The sequence below is a fragment of the Chrysemys picta genome, chromosome 12 (genome assembly GCF_011386835.1).
Source record: "Chrysemys picta bellii isolate R12L10 chromosome 12, ASM1138683v2, whole genome shotgun sequence".
In the NCBI taxonomy this organism is placed as follows: Eukaryota; Metazoa; Chordata; order Testudines; family Emydidae; genus Chrysemys; species Chrysemys picta.
The window spans coordinates 51,213,809-51,229,065 of record NC_088802.1 but is presented as its reverse complement, the minus strand read 5'-3'; the positions used below and the strand labels follow the sequence as shown (position 1 = coordinate 51,229,065).

Sequence of the window (15,257 nt, the reverse complement as noted above, 5' to 3'; positions counted from 1 at the left end):
ATTTACTGCTATCTAGTATGAGTGTTGGAGGGTGTTCGTATCGTATTCTGCAAATGAAAAGCACCAAGTGATGTTGTTGTTGTTGTTACTATTATTATTGATATATTATTCTTTTTCTTATGACTCAGGTTCATATTAAGAGCCTGGTCCAATGGCCTTTGAAAGACACCCGTTGACTTCAAAAGGCTTCGGCTCAGGCCCGAAAACGTTGTTTTTTCATGAGCTGTGTATTTTCTGAGCATAGCCTTCCATTCCATGGCAGTGCACAGGTAACGCGTTAGCAACAGCTGGGCCAGATCCTTAGCTGATACAGATGTGTCACTTTGTTGGCTTCAATGGAACGATGCTGCTTTACACCAGCTGAGGAGCTGCCCACTTGTCTTTCCGATGACATGTACGTCAAAGTTATTTTTTTCTGAAGAGGAAATATATGGTACAATTTCATTGCAAATGTCTGTAATTAAGCCACCTACGGCAATAGGCACTATATTCCAGCACAGTTTAATTCTGATGAAGCTGAGCTAAAAACCTTTCCATCATTGCTCATTACCGAGGCAGCAAAATGTGCTTAACAGACTATCTTACCGAAATTAGTGAAAACATTAAACTTCCCCCAAAAGCTTTCTTTTGAAAAGTTGTTCTAAGCAAGTTTCTAAAATCTCAGAAGTATTAAATCCTCATTAATAGAAGCTCAATGTATTTATGGTGTCAAAAATGTGTTTTATAAAAGCCAAAAGCGGAGGTGCACAAGTTGCCTCATTATCAATAATCTAGCATCGTCCCTTTTATGTGTCATTTCTTTACACAATATACTATCATTTATGACTTTTAGCAAATACATCATGGCAAAGGATTACTCTCATCAGAGGCAGTCTTTGAAAAGGATATGCTAATTTCTAGAGAGCAAGAAAACATCAAAACAGTGCCAGCAAATAGCCAAGGGACTTTCATGTCTTAATATCCCTCAGAAGTGCTTTATCTCCTAGTGCAACGTGTATCATAGTATAAACAGGAAATGAAACAGCCAAGGCATCAAAGAAGCACCAGTGCATGGCTGTAATTTTAGATCAGGTTTAATAAAGGTTATCTACAGCAGGCTAATCAAACAAAAGGGTGTATGTTTTAAAGCGCCATTTGATAATTTTCATTTAAGGCTCCCGATCAAAGAGATCCTAACAATGTCTTACTGACTCTGGATAGATCCTTTGCCTCACTTTTCAAAGTAGCTTAGTTTATTGGTTGTAAAAATTGTTTTGATGTTCTAATTTTTTAGGCGGATGAGAGATCAGAAACTGCTCTGGTTTCACGTGCGCCTTAATTTGTAAAGCAACAGAAAGCGAGTTGGAAGGGAAATGAGCGGATGCATCAAAGGTCAGGAGGATCCTGCGAGTCACCTTTGCAAGCTTGAATGAACAGACTGAAACACATACCAAAAGGTTCCCCCCCACAATCACAGACATGCCTGGTTTCTGTATTTCTCTTTGCAATTATAATGGGAGCAAGGCTTAAAGCCAGGGCAAGTTTGGACCCAGGCCATTGACTGACTAGTGAGAGTGAAGGTAAAATATCTGGGAAGTTAGAGGGATGGGAAAGCAGAATGAAATGGCGACTGGGACTGATTGATTGAGGAAAGGTCCATGAGGTCAAACTGGTTCATAGCTCTAAGGATCTGCTTCTTCTGTGACTTGTACCCATGTCAATATGGGGTAATTCCACTGACATCACTAACACACGGTGTGGTGTGCAGCTTTACCAAAGACCTGTGTACTTGAAGTCCATTGTGGTTTGGGAAGCACGAATGACAGGACCAAGGATCAGATGTTCATTAGTGGCCACTGACTGTGGGTGCCTCTGCTTTTTGGGTGCTCAACCCAAAGCACCCGGGGCCTGATTTTTAGAGAGACAGCATAGATTACCACTCCAATGGAAGCAGCTGGTGCTCAGTATCTCTGACTATCAGGACTAATGTATCCTGAGAAATGGAGACACCCAAAAGTTGAAGATGCTTTTGAAAATTTGGGCCTAAATGTCTCCAGTCAGCTGAGAAGGGTGAGTGTCTAGTCTCTTGTAATGAAGAGGATTGAGGAAGGATTCTTGGAATCCACTCCCTGACACTGCAGTGAGCCTAGATGCCTTCCTGTCATTTTCCCACGGTAGGCTGGGCTGCTGGTTCTGAGAGGAAGATGAAAAGGACTTAGGAGTGTAGACTCTGTCTAGTGCTAGAAGGCAATAGGAGGGAGCACCACTTGAAGTGTCTCCTTTTGTTGTGGTTAGAGGCCAGGTGCTGAGAGAGAGCTTTCCTTGCGGCCCTTAGTATGGTTGGGCTGAAATTTTGGCAGATCTTGGCCCTTTAGCTCTTTGTAGTTTGGGTCCTGCCCACCAGGGACATCATGTGATAGTGCAGCAGTTGAGATCAGCTGACCACCTCTTGATTTAACTGCAAAGGGGCTGCGGGCAGGGGGCTTTCAAAGATCTCTCCACTCTGGAAATAGCTTCCTCCTAGATGCGAGAGAACCCAGATCTGTTGACCATCTGGCACATCCAGTTCTGAAGAAGTGAGTGGGATAAGTGGAGGACACAGGGGCAGATTAGTACTTTCAGGCACAGGGAAGATGTGGTCACATGACTCCTTCCAAAAAGCCGTTTACTGAGGAGTGTTTGTAATTTCATTACTAGGTTGGTTTTTTTTGTTTGTTTTTTTTGTAAGGTTTATTATTTTTCATGTACATGAACCCAAAGCACCTCAGGGAACATTTTTAAAAAAACCAAATAAATAAATACTCCATCACTGGGTGGACTTATATGAGCCAGCTAGAAATGTGCTGACTACCAAAAGTTCTCATTCCCATGCATTTCATGAACATCTAGAAAAATATCCCTGCTGTGTTCTCTTAAATATTTCAATGTATTTTCATGCACTGATGTACTCATCATGTTGCTTATAAGAATTCCAGACCTTGAATATATACATTCAACCTTGGTTTGTTTGTTTGGGTTTTTTTTTTTTATTATTAATCATTCTTATTATTTTTAAATGAATTGTAAAATGCCTAAGAAATGCTAGTTGCCACAAAAATCCAGTTATCAGCCATGAAAACTGACCATTAATAACAAAAACCAGGACCAATGTCATGAAACATTCATGGATCATGGATACTTTTAAAGATATGCTTCTCCAATAACAAACGGTCACTATTCCATAAAAGGGGGGAATGGCTCTATCTGCATTTTGCAAAAGTAGAGTTTTACCATATTGTTTGGCAGAATAGTCTCTTTAAACAAAGAAAAGAAAAAGAAAGAAACAGAACCCTGTTTTCATTTAAAAAAACCCAAGTCACCGGCCCTATGTTTAGAATTTCTATCCCAAATACTTAGCGGCTAGATACATGTGATATATCTGGGGACAATACAGATTCTTTCATCTTTCTAGGTACCTGGTTCCAATACAGACCCAGGTAGTGACCAAAATATCAGACACTCTTTTAGTGGCCTGTTTGAAATGATATTATTGGTTCCCAATCCAGTTACCGAAGGACAATAGGCTTCCAGATCATGGGGAATCCGTACCATTTGGTGCAAATTGCCAACCTTCTTGGCAGTCCAGGAGAGATGAAAATGGACTCTCTTTCTTCCTCCAGACCAGGGATAAGGCCACAAAGAGGTCAGTGTTAGGGAAGCTTGCATTATTGCTGCCCATCATGTACCTGTGCTATGAATAAATAGGGCTTTTTAGGGCTGCCAGTGCAGTGATTTTCATGACGATTTGTTTTAGAAAGGTTTCTTTATCAGTCTAGATTGTCTAAGCAACACGGGGGGTGAAATCCTGGCCCCGCCCCACGCCTTGTACCCTGTGCTTTTCAGTTAGGTTCAGAGCCAGCTCCCCTTGACATGTGTAGGAAGACGCCCACTGATTTCAAAGGGAAGTTGGATTACAACCTTAGGGTGACATTCACCCCTGTGCGGAGGGCCCATGCAGGTCCTACGCACAGCTCAAGTACCACAGAAGCCGTCAGATGTATTTCACCTTTTGTGGATTGTCTATGAGCAGCTTGCAATTTCCTGGATTTAGGCCCTGATTCAGTAAGGTACTTCAGCACATATCAAACTTCAAGGGCATAAGTACAGTACTTCTCTAGACATCTGTTAAAACAGAGCTGTGTGATATATGCATCCAGCCAAACCTAAACATTCTGGATATTGAACATTAGTAACAAACTGCTCAAAAGTGACCAACCTAGCTCCCCCGATCCTGAAAACATGCGTGAGTAGCTTGATGGATGTGAGCCCATCCAGTGAATTGAATATTGAGTATTTGTGTGTGTAGAGTTATGCACCTGTATAAGTATTTGCAGGATTGGTACCTACAATTTATTTGTAGGAATTATTTGTCCAATAATTTTGCGTGTTTGAATTTAGGGCTTCACCTGAGCAGAGGGGTCGGCCCACACAGATCCAATTACAGGATCAGGGCCAGAATGAATGACCTTGATTATGATTTGTCAGTGATTTATGATTAGCTGAGTGCTGCAACTCCGTGAGTGGATGCGTGAAAAATCATGCATTCCAGCCAGAGCAGGTGGCAAATAAAATAAACTCATATCCCCAACATGCCTGAGCTCAGCAAATAGTGTTCCTGAGTCCTAAAATTATCCACGATGGTCTCCATAATCATGATGGGGGAAATTAAGTCTGCAAAGAAGGAAGGAATCTAAACCATCCCTGGTTCAAAGCAAATTGCCACATGCCGACAAACATTTCAAATGATAATATTTTGCTAACGCTCCATTAAATCCTTGGGTAGTTTTTCTGCATTTCCTTTCCCATTGCTCTGCCATCTACATTCACACAGGGAGGTGAAGGGAGGAGAAATTCCCTGTTGAAAAGGAGAAAAAAATATTGCTTTTATTTTTGTATAGTGCTGTCGGGTAGAATTTTGACTCCATCATCCTATTTTCTACTAAAGCTGTTTCTTCCAGACACCTTCCAATCATTGCTGACTACCAGGATACCTGCAGATAACCAGGAGCTGTCCCCTCTCTAATCAATCTGTCTGTCATCTTACACACTGTAATCAAAAGAATAGCGCAACTGCACTATGTACCTTAACAGTCTTTTTATGGGGGTGCTGATGCACCCTTGTATGTTGCTATGCTAATGTGATGGCTTAGATTACAATTCGAATTGTTACATTTATTTGCCTTAGGCAGCTATCACCTTGGTAACTAAGGCCCAGATCCACAAAGCTCCTAACATCCATTGAAATCAAGGGAAGTTAGGAGCCTCGGCACTTTTGTGGATCTGGCTCAAAGTGCCGCTTGTTGATGGAATAAAGAGATTGTTACTTTACGTTGGGCTGTTTCTCTAGTCTACCTACAGCATTATCTGTGTCACACTGTGTGTGTAATATCGCAGGGAAGGTCCAGCACAATAATAATTCTTTACCAATGAAACTTGTCACACACCACTAGGTTGGGGCATGATCAGTACATCATTGTCAATCATTTACTGTTTATCTTTTACAGAAATTTCTTTAAACACCTGACTGACGCTTGTGCTCATGGGCGAGGGGAGAGGAGGAGAGGCTATGTCTGGGCAGTTTAAAAATTAAACCGTTTTTGAGTTATTCGAACATACAATTTTTGGAAATTTTTTTTCCATGCTCATGTCAGTCAGAAACAGCTGGGCTAAGTTTTGTAGAGCTTTCACCTCAATCAATCAATCAATCAATCAAGTAAGTTTGGGGGCTGATAGCATGAAAAATTCCAGGCCAAATGGATGGGTTTTTAAAAAGTCGCAACTCAGGTGGTTGGAAATGAATGGATCTTTGAACTTGTATTTAATGGTGGTCCTGTGGCCACACCTTGTAGTAGAGGAAACATAAGATAGGTTAATCTCTGCAGCCTGAGAACCCATTGAAATCACAAAGGGTGGCATTCTGGCCCAGAAAAGTTAATGGCAAAACTCCCACTGTGTTCATTGGGGCCAGGATTTCACCCTGGGTATGTATTTGTCTCCGGAATTCTGCAGCTGAAGATCTGAGGGACCTAGCAACATCTTCAATTCTGTTAAAATCCCACACTGATTGCATTTCTGAACAGCATCTATGGAACTTCTGTCCTTGGGTGGAACCTGGCAGACGGGGTATTTATTTCAAACCCTTTTCAGGACACCTTTAAGGAAGCATCACTGCAAAACCTGGTATGCTGGGACAGGGATGATGCAACACTCATGTCCTTAAGTGGGGCATGCTGAGATACCTGGCTCTGCTATCTAATATCACTGTTATCAAGGAACTTAACTTCAGTGTGAGGCTTGGAGAAGGGCAGATGTAAGTCCTGTCTTTGTTCTAGCCGTAGTTGCTCCCAACGATGACACACAAGATCTAGGGTGGTAAAAGTGCAACAGAGCTATTTTACAGGTGTTTACTCAAGTCTAGCTCGGTGTTCTTTTTAATCAGCCAGCTGCAGTGTGAGCGATTCAATGCAGCCCTGATTAACTCAGCTCCACTTAACCAAAATGCCTTTTTAGCTGTGGGTGAATAATGGCCCTGGCTGGCATCTCGTCACCATGCTGGGTCTCCATAGGGGGCCCTGTGTCTTTCTCTCCAGACACAGCAAGATTTAAGAATGTAACTGGTACCCTGCTCCGAGCTTGGAGGACTCAATATAGAGGCTTGCCAAAACCCTCTGGCTGGGCATACCAGCTCCCCTAAAGTTTTTCTGAAGATCTTCCCTGTCCTGTGTATTCACACATGGCTGGATCCTCTCCCACATCTTCAGAGCCAGGACATGTGGGAGAACGAGCAGGACAAGCGATGCACCATGTAGCGTAACAGAGCTAGGAGAACTGGAACGTGATTAGAGAGATTCCCAGTGCTTACTGTGGCAAATAGAAAGAAAACAGCTCTGGGGCCTCACCAAACACAGTGAAGAGAAAATGAATTCTGAACAAAATAATTCAAGTCCCCCCCTCTATCCTCCACATCCAGTCTGTCCACTTTGCCCACCCCCAGTCCTGTGCTGGTTTTTGAGCTATCTGGTCTACGTGGGACAGCTTCACAATGAACGTTCGCACAGTGCTCTTGCTTTTGTACCTCGCTGACTGCCATATGTCATGCGACGCCTATATCCAATAACATCCTTGGGCTATTCCTTGTCCATTATTTGCCCCTACAAGACAGGGATTTTACATTTGTTTATTAATTAACAAGCACTATATTTAAACCAGAACACAAGACTCAAAACTCCTTGAACTTTTGGGGAGTCGGAGTCAGATTCAGATCCAAACTTCACAGCTCGATCCCATATCTGTAACATGAATTCAAAACCATATCTAGGAATTACCAGACTGGGTCAGACCAGTGATCCATCTAGCCCAGTATTCTGACTCTGGCGGTAGGCAGTACTTGCTGCTTCAGAGGTAGATATAAAGAACTCTGTGATTAAAGGGATAATGTGCCCCCAGGGAAAGTTTCTTCCTGACACCTCCCCCCCCCCAATTAATTAGAGTCTGGTTTATGCCCTGATGCATGAGGGTTTCATCCTTTCCAGAACCGTAGGTAAATCCAGATCTAGATTTTACTCTTGGGCCCAAATTTCATAGTATAGGCCAATTTCTAATTTTAACTGCTGTGATGACTGGCATATATCTATGCCACTAGATAAAACATACACTGTAAATATTTTCCCATGCAATTATAAAATTCACAACAACGATAGACGAGCTTTCGCATCAGTCCAACAAATTGGACCATGCACAGCGGTATATAGAGACATTCAATCATAGGACTCAACTTCTACCCTGCAGTTTCATCCAGTTGTGAAACCCAAAAGGGGCTTAACTACTTTAGCAGTGAATATGACATTAAGCGGATGAAGAACAGATATGGCTCAGGAAAGATCAAAATACGTATGTGTCGCTACTGTCACCCCTTTAAATGTGCATCATGTTAAAGTAACCTCATCAAAACAAAAAGAAATGGGTAGATTGAAAGTTAATTTCAAAAGAGGTTTATTTGGGGAGCAGGGGTCATCAGTATTTTATTGATTATTATTATTTATTAAGGGACAACAGACCCTGCCATTCAATAGACCCAAACAAAACAAAACATCATCCGCTTGAACAAGCCTGTTGCCGTTTTCTAATGTGGGTCAGTTTGCTTATTGTTTGTGCCCTCAAACTCCCATCACCAGTCGGTCCATCCTTTGGGCAGAGTTGGGCTTGAATTCAAAACCCGGATTCAAACACCGCTGAACTTGGGGCATGGGTGAGAGAGGTCAGATCTGCATCCAAACTTTGCGCTAGGCCCTGCCTTTGTCATGTGCTGAATGAAATCCCCGAGCTAAACATCCCCCTCAAACGTAGTGAGTATTTGGAGTTGGACCTGAGCTTTGTTGCTGTAGGTCCATCGCTGCCCACACATGAAGCTTGGTGTTGTATTGAACAGAGCTGTGTGAAATGTTCGTAACAAAGCTCGAAACCACCTGATATTACAGGGGATCTACTCTAGTCCACCTTTAGATCAGCTTTCTGGGTAAAGCTTGACTCTAAGTGCTCTAAAATCCACATGCTTACACAGATTGCCTTGAAATGTGGTGGGCCATGGTTGTGTAAAGGTTCATTAAGTTACCCCGAACTTTTGGGCAGATTTGTGGGGTTTGCATCAAAATCAGATAACATTTGCCATTCTCACTGGCACTGACACCCGGGTCAAACTCAGAAGTTCCCACACAGTTTTGCTTTCGGAGGTTAGGTTTGCTGGTTTGAAGGGGTGCAAAGCTACCTGGATGGAAGCCAAAGGCAATTTGGCATGAATCCCTGCAAAGTATACCTACCCCCACCATGAGTTCTGTACAACTGAATTGTGTTACATTTTATTTCATATAATGGCACTGATCTCTCTGGGTGACAGACACGGTGTAATTAATATGGCCCATATGACAACAAAGGAATACTTCCTTTTCCCTTTCCACGCAGCTCAGCAGCTTCTCGTTTCTTCTGGATTTCTCTTTTAAATCCAAACTTTATCCGTTTAGTTTTAGAATCTGAATATCAATAGATCCCTGAACTGGCTCCAAATCCAAACACCAGGGCTCTTTGGGTTTGTTGCTCTGTATCTTATTCTGGAACCAAATGTCCATGAAGTTTGACTCCCAGACCTAACCGTTATCCTGCCCCTGAGCATAGGGAGTAACTTCAGAGAAAACGACAGCTCTACATTCTGCCAATCCCCCCCCCACCCCGTCCAACTGTGCAGGAGGCTTTGGGCTGGTGTTCTCGTTTGTGCACATCTCAATTTTTTCAGCGAACTCAGAGAAATCCACATCTCACTCCTCACTAGCTAATGGTTTCCTTAACATTGTAACTTCAAGCCACAACGGCGGTCCATAGGAATCTAGCACAGCTAACTGTCCAAGTAATGATTAGCCAGAGAGACAATGATCTAATCCCGATTGATGCGGAGGCCAAGATAATGTAATTGAAGAACTGAGTCAAAGGTGCCGCAGTATTTCCCCTGGTGCTAAACAGCATCTTTTGGAAGACAGTCTGTTCTGAGTGTGACAGGCATGCATAGAATTCCAGACAGAAAATCCCTCTTCTCTAACAGAGGGGTAAGCACTGTGTTTCCAAGTTGCTTCCTTCCAGCACTTCTAACCAGCAAGGGCTGAGATCAATTAAGTTACACACTATTTCCTGGCCAAACTTCTCAGCTGCTATGGTGCTGTGCAGTCTATAAAGTGTGTGTGTGTGTGGGGGGGGAATATACAAGCTCTGTCGGGATGGGAGAAATGGTTCTGAAAAGAAATAAATCTGACCCAGGTCTTCACCCAAATCTGAAACCCAAACCACTTTATCTGAAAAATCAAGGAACCATCCAGAGGCGTTGTGCCCATATGATAGCTCCTCAACCACCTCCCGTTCCAGGTTCCAGTGGAAGGGGAATGCCCAAGGGAAGGGGGTGTGGCTGGGGCAGACCGACATTCTGGCAATCCCCGTATAGCCAGGGGTGAAGACTAGTAGTACTGGCCTGATGCTACTCTGTTGTAGACTGGAGACTGCTTCAGCCCTTGAATTGGCCCCAAGACTGAGGTGTAGAGAGGCCTTAAATGGTGGCTTTAAAGCTACTTTTTGCTTCTTCCTCTAGCTCCTGCCATAAACACAGCTCAGCGGGACCAGAGAAGGTCCTTATTCCTGGCTAGGATATGATGAAGAACAATGGTGGGTTTGGGTCAACATTTTGGGTGGGGCAGGATAAAACTCACCTTAGCTGCAGATGTGTTCGGTTTTCTGCTGCGGCTGCTGTTCAGTGAAGCGTTACTGCTGTGGCTTTGAGGCTCCCTAGGGGAAGCCCCCTATGTGTTCCCTACGGTCTGGGGCTTCAGACAGTTGACCCTACATGCAACCTGGATCTGACAGAGCTAGGCTGACACCTGATCAGGGAGTTTTGAAAGTAAACCCAGTTCTATTCAGATTTTGTGTTCTCATTTTGCTGAATGGGGCAGACTGGACCTTAGTGGCCATTTTAGCTGATTCACTGAGTTGACAAGGCAGTGGAATTACCAGCCTGCCATGGGAAAAGCTGCTGCTGGTGTATTTCTAGTCTGGGTGGATGTGGGAGGTACTAGGCTTGTAAGGGAGCCGGGTTTTGTGAGCATTCCAGCCCAATTTTGCAACCGCTAGAGGTTTGGGTTGATGGTAAGTGTAACTTGGTGCTGTCAGGTTTCAGAGTGGTAGCTGTGTTAGTCTGTATCAGCAAAAAGAGCAGGAGGACTTGTGGCACGTTAGAGACTAACAAATTTATTTGAGCATAAGCTTTCATGGGCTACAGCCCACTTCCTCAGATGCATGCAGAGGAAAATACAGTAGGAAGATATATATACACACAGAGGACATGAAAAATGGGTGTTGCCATACTAACTATAACGAGAGTAATCAGTTAAGGTGGGCTATTATCAGCAGGAGAAAAAAAAAGTTTGTAGTAATAATCAGGATGGCCCATTTCCAATAGTTGACAAGAAGGTGTGAGTAACAGAAGGGGGGAAAAATAGCATGGGGAAATAGGTTTTACTTTGCGTAATGACCCATCCACTCCCAGTCTTTATTCAAGCCTAATTTAATGGTATCAAGTTTGCAAATTAATTCCAATTCTGCAGTTTCTCATTGGAGTCTGTATTTGATTCTCACAGATCTTGGGAGGCAGGCCAGTCCTCACTTACAGACAGCCCCCCAACCTGAAGCAAATACTCCACAGCAACCACACACCACACAACAAAAACACTAACCCAGGAACCTATCCTTGCAACGAAGCCCGATGCCAACTCTGTCCACATATCTATTCAAGTGACACCATCATAGGACCTAATCACATCAGCCACGCCATCAGGGGCTCATTCACCTGCACATCTACCAACGTGATATATGTCATCATGTGCCAGCAATGCCCCTCTGCCATGTACATTGGCCAAACCGGACTGTCTCTACGCAAAAGAATAAATGGACACAAATCAGATGTCAAGAATTATAACATTCAAAAACCAGTCGGAGAGCACTTCAACCTCCCTGGTCACTCTATTACAGACCTCAAAGTCGCAATACTGCAACAAAAAAACTTCAAAAACAGACTCCAACAAGAAACTGCAGAATTTTTTCCCCTTCTGTTACTCACACCTTCTTGTCATCTGTTGGAAATGAGCCATCCTGATTATCACTACAAAAGTTTTTTTTTCTCCTGCTGATGATAGCCCACCTTAACTGATTACTCTCGTTATAGTTAGTATGGCAACACCCATTTTTCCATGTCCTCTGTGTGTATATATATCTTCCTACTGTATTTTCCACTGCATGCATCCGATGAAGTGGGTTTTAGCCCACGAAAGTTTATGCTCAAATAAATTTGTTAGTCTCTAAGGTGCCACAAGTACTCCTCATTCTTTTTGGTGCTTTCAGTTGCTACAGAGGTTCGTGAAAATACTTTCCGCAGTTTGGATCTACATGGATGGCAGCAGCTCCAGAGTTTCGCAATAACGATAAGGCAGAAGGGAGCATGTTCAAGTGGTTTTGATACAAAGCCATAAACCAACCCCAGGGTCCACTTCACACCAGCCCCAAGGTTCACTCAAAATATTCACAATCCTCAGCAAGTCTTCCAGTGAATCTGGATGAAGCTTCAAGTTTGTAATGAAACCCAACATTTTGCATGGCTTGATTGCTGCATTGCCAACATTTTTGCACAAGTCTTGCTTGGATAAATGTCTGAAACTTTTACTGTCATTTTAGCACTGACACTTTTGAACCTTTTGAAGTTCACTCTCGGGCAGATTAATTCAAGATGCTTGGGATCTGGATGCAGTGGGTTGGATGGGGCTCAGATGCAGCAATGAGAAAAGACCAGTTTGGGAGAGATCAAGAGAGAGGTGCGCTCTTCCCTAGATTGTTCATTGGGAAAGAACATGGAGCAACAACCAGTCTGTCCTGGATGGACGGCAGTTTGGGTGAGAGAGACCAATACATCTTTCAAGGGCAGCCCTGGGTATAGCAATGAGATTTGGGAGTCCATAGGACAGGGCTGAATGGAAAAATCTATTCAAGGGGATTAAAATACTTTGAAGTTTTAGTAGATCAGGGCCATGTTTTGGTTTAATTCAATTCACCCTTAAATTTGCCCCTAACTGATATAACATAAAACCAAGAAACCCACCTGTGGTATGTATGAATCAACCGAGAAGAGATTTTATATATATATATAATTTTTTCCCTCCAGCCTTGACCTTCTTTAGTGTGTGTGCTTGTTTATATTGCTGAGCAGAACTATACAATAACAAATATAACAACATTAAGGGGGCATTTCAGAATGGTTAGCAACATCTACTGCCTTGCAGGAATGTGTCAGAGAGTTAATTATTGTGTTCAACTGTAATTCTATCATCCCTGAACATAAAGTAGTTTGTTTGGGGTTTTTTTCTCCCTTGCTGAAGATAAAGGAGTTAAGTTTAATCATTAAATCTCCATCTTGTTCCATGTAGGTCAGGCACTGAACCTAAGTCAGACATTATAGCATTTAGTAACCTTATCTCCTTTACAATAAAGAGCAAGCAGGAAGCTGACTGTGTTGTATACTTTATATATATAAAAATTTATTTAAAGAAAAGCCATTTTAAAAATGGCTGGGAAGGGAGGAGATCCTCCAAACAGCAGCTTCGGTAAACAGGATGAAATCAGATAAAGAAATTACTGTAAAAATATTGCCTCATCTCCAAAGCTCAGAACTTTTTTTTTTTTTTTTTTGCTTTTGCTCTTTTTTATCTTTGAGAAAGATAATGAAAGAGGAAGCTTGAAACCACATTTCCATTGATGTTCGAATACACAACTGCTGGATTTAAGAACTGGAGGAGATCAAAGAGAATGGTTTTCATTCCGATAAAATTATACCAGTTCTGGTACAGGGTGATGGGCTCATTTATGAACTCTATGAGTCAAACAGTTGTTAAGGAACCTTCTTCTACTTTTTTTCTTCTTTCCTTTGCTAAGAACTAAATGAAAAATGCCTGGAATTCCTAAGAATTAATTAGGAGTGTAGCTAATAATGTTATAATAGATACATAGTAACATTGTTCGTTTCTTTTAGAATACTGTCTGGGAGCACAAAACATCTGTACAATCTAAGGGGAATAGGAATGTCTGTTCTTTTGCTACTGTGTGTTACAGTTCACATGATATGAAAACTTAAACAGCACTCTATTATAAAAGTATATATTCTGAAACCATGCTGCAGTGGTTTAATTTTTTATTAACACATAATCTTACATTGCCAAAAATATGGTAGGGTTTAAACTAATCAAAATGCTTTTCCTTTTTTTTTTGTTCCACAGCAAATGTGTTTATTACTGAATGTTTAAAAAAAATCTCAGTTAAGATCTATATAGTATGCAAAAATGACATACCCACGTTGGAATGGGAATTTTAAGAGCCCAATCCTCTAATATTAAATAGGCAGATATCCCACGCCTGTGCAAGGCTTTGTTGACTGCAATGGGACCCCGTACAGACATGGGCCTTTGTCAGCATGGAGTTCATTGTACAATGGGGAGTAAGTCTTATATCGGGGTCCCTTATATTGCAGTCAAAGTATAGTGTCATTTTGATCGAAAGCCTCCTTTATAATAACTTCACATTTGTATGTCCTTAAGGATCTGGAAGTGCATTAAGAGCTCTGCTTATTCAGGAATGACTTCACCCACCACTGCAATGCAGCCACCTCTGGAGTGGAGTATGGCAGCTGTTGGTAAGTGCCACACTACCCATCAACTTAAGAAAAGTAAAGAAAATGACCATATACAATTTTAAAATATCGGGGGAATTGAGGAAGGCAGCCTATTAATACATGAATTTGACCAAAATGTATGTTCTCAGTTTCTCTACAGGTGCACTGTTACTGGAAGAGTCCAGAATGCCCCGTGTAAATTACAAGACAATCAGCCTTGGCCAGGGTTAAGCTGCTCATGCATGTGGCCCACAATATTGATGACAATATATTCCTAATATGAGATTTATTTAGAACATGTATAAAAATACATGAACATAACTTTAAATATGAATCAGAGCGGAGACTATGTGAAGCTCTTATCTCTCTATCATGGGGTTCTACATAGGGGGTGTCTTTACTGAATGTTGACGCTGCTAGCAGGAGCAGCAGAATCCTCTACTGGGCTCTGGTGACTCGAATAGTTTAGGTTTCTCCTTCAAAGTAACAAAATGAAAGTGCAGAGATGATCGGGGTGGGAGGGGAGGGGATAATATGTTACGGAAATGTTCTTTCCCCCTTTTTCTTAAATTTCAAAATATGAAATTTCATAAAAACTTCAACCAACTCTATAGTTGGTCAAGAAAGTAGGGGGAGGGAGAGAATTTCAGCACAATTTTTCTAAGAACTTTGAAATTTCATCTGGGTTTTAAAATTCAAAAATTTTTGACTGGATCTACAAAAGATAAAATGAAGGAGGAAACTGGTGCTAAAATGTGATGATTGGAGGGCTCCATCTATGTACTGCTTATGAATTCTGGTTAATTTCATGAAATTGCTGTATCATTGAATGCCTCAATGTGTAGCCAGTCAACCATGGGATGACAAGGTCCCTGTCCAGTGTCATCCTAGAAGAACCTACGGAACCAACCAAAGAAGTTGTTAACCTTAACGCTTGGCCTCTGGCAAGGCAGTGGAGATGCTAAGGATAATGTGGTTTCAAGAGGAACAAATGCAC

At 42.1% G+C, this 15,257-nt stretch overlaps 1 long non-coding RNA gene across 1 annotated transcript in view; it reads left to right on the top strand.

Moving 5' to 3' along the window:
• Nucleotides 1-14,757, top strand: part of LOC135974670 (uncharacterized) — a 32,988-nt gene extending 18,231 nt beyond the window's left edge. The window contains exons 2-3 of the long non-coding RNA XR_010591797.1: nucleotides 14,187-14,281; nucleotides 14,410-14,757. This is a non-coding gene — a long non-coding RNA (uncharacterized LOC135974670). The remainder of the gene's footprint in view (nucleotides 1-14,186; nucleotides 14,282-14,409) is intronic.
• The last annotated feature ends 500 nt before the right edge of the window (nucleotides 14,758-15,257 follow it).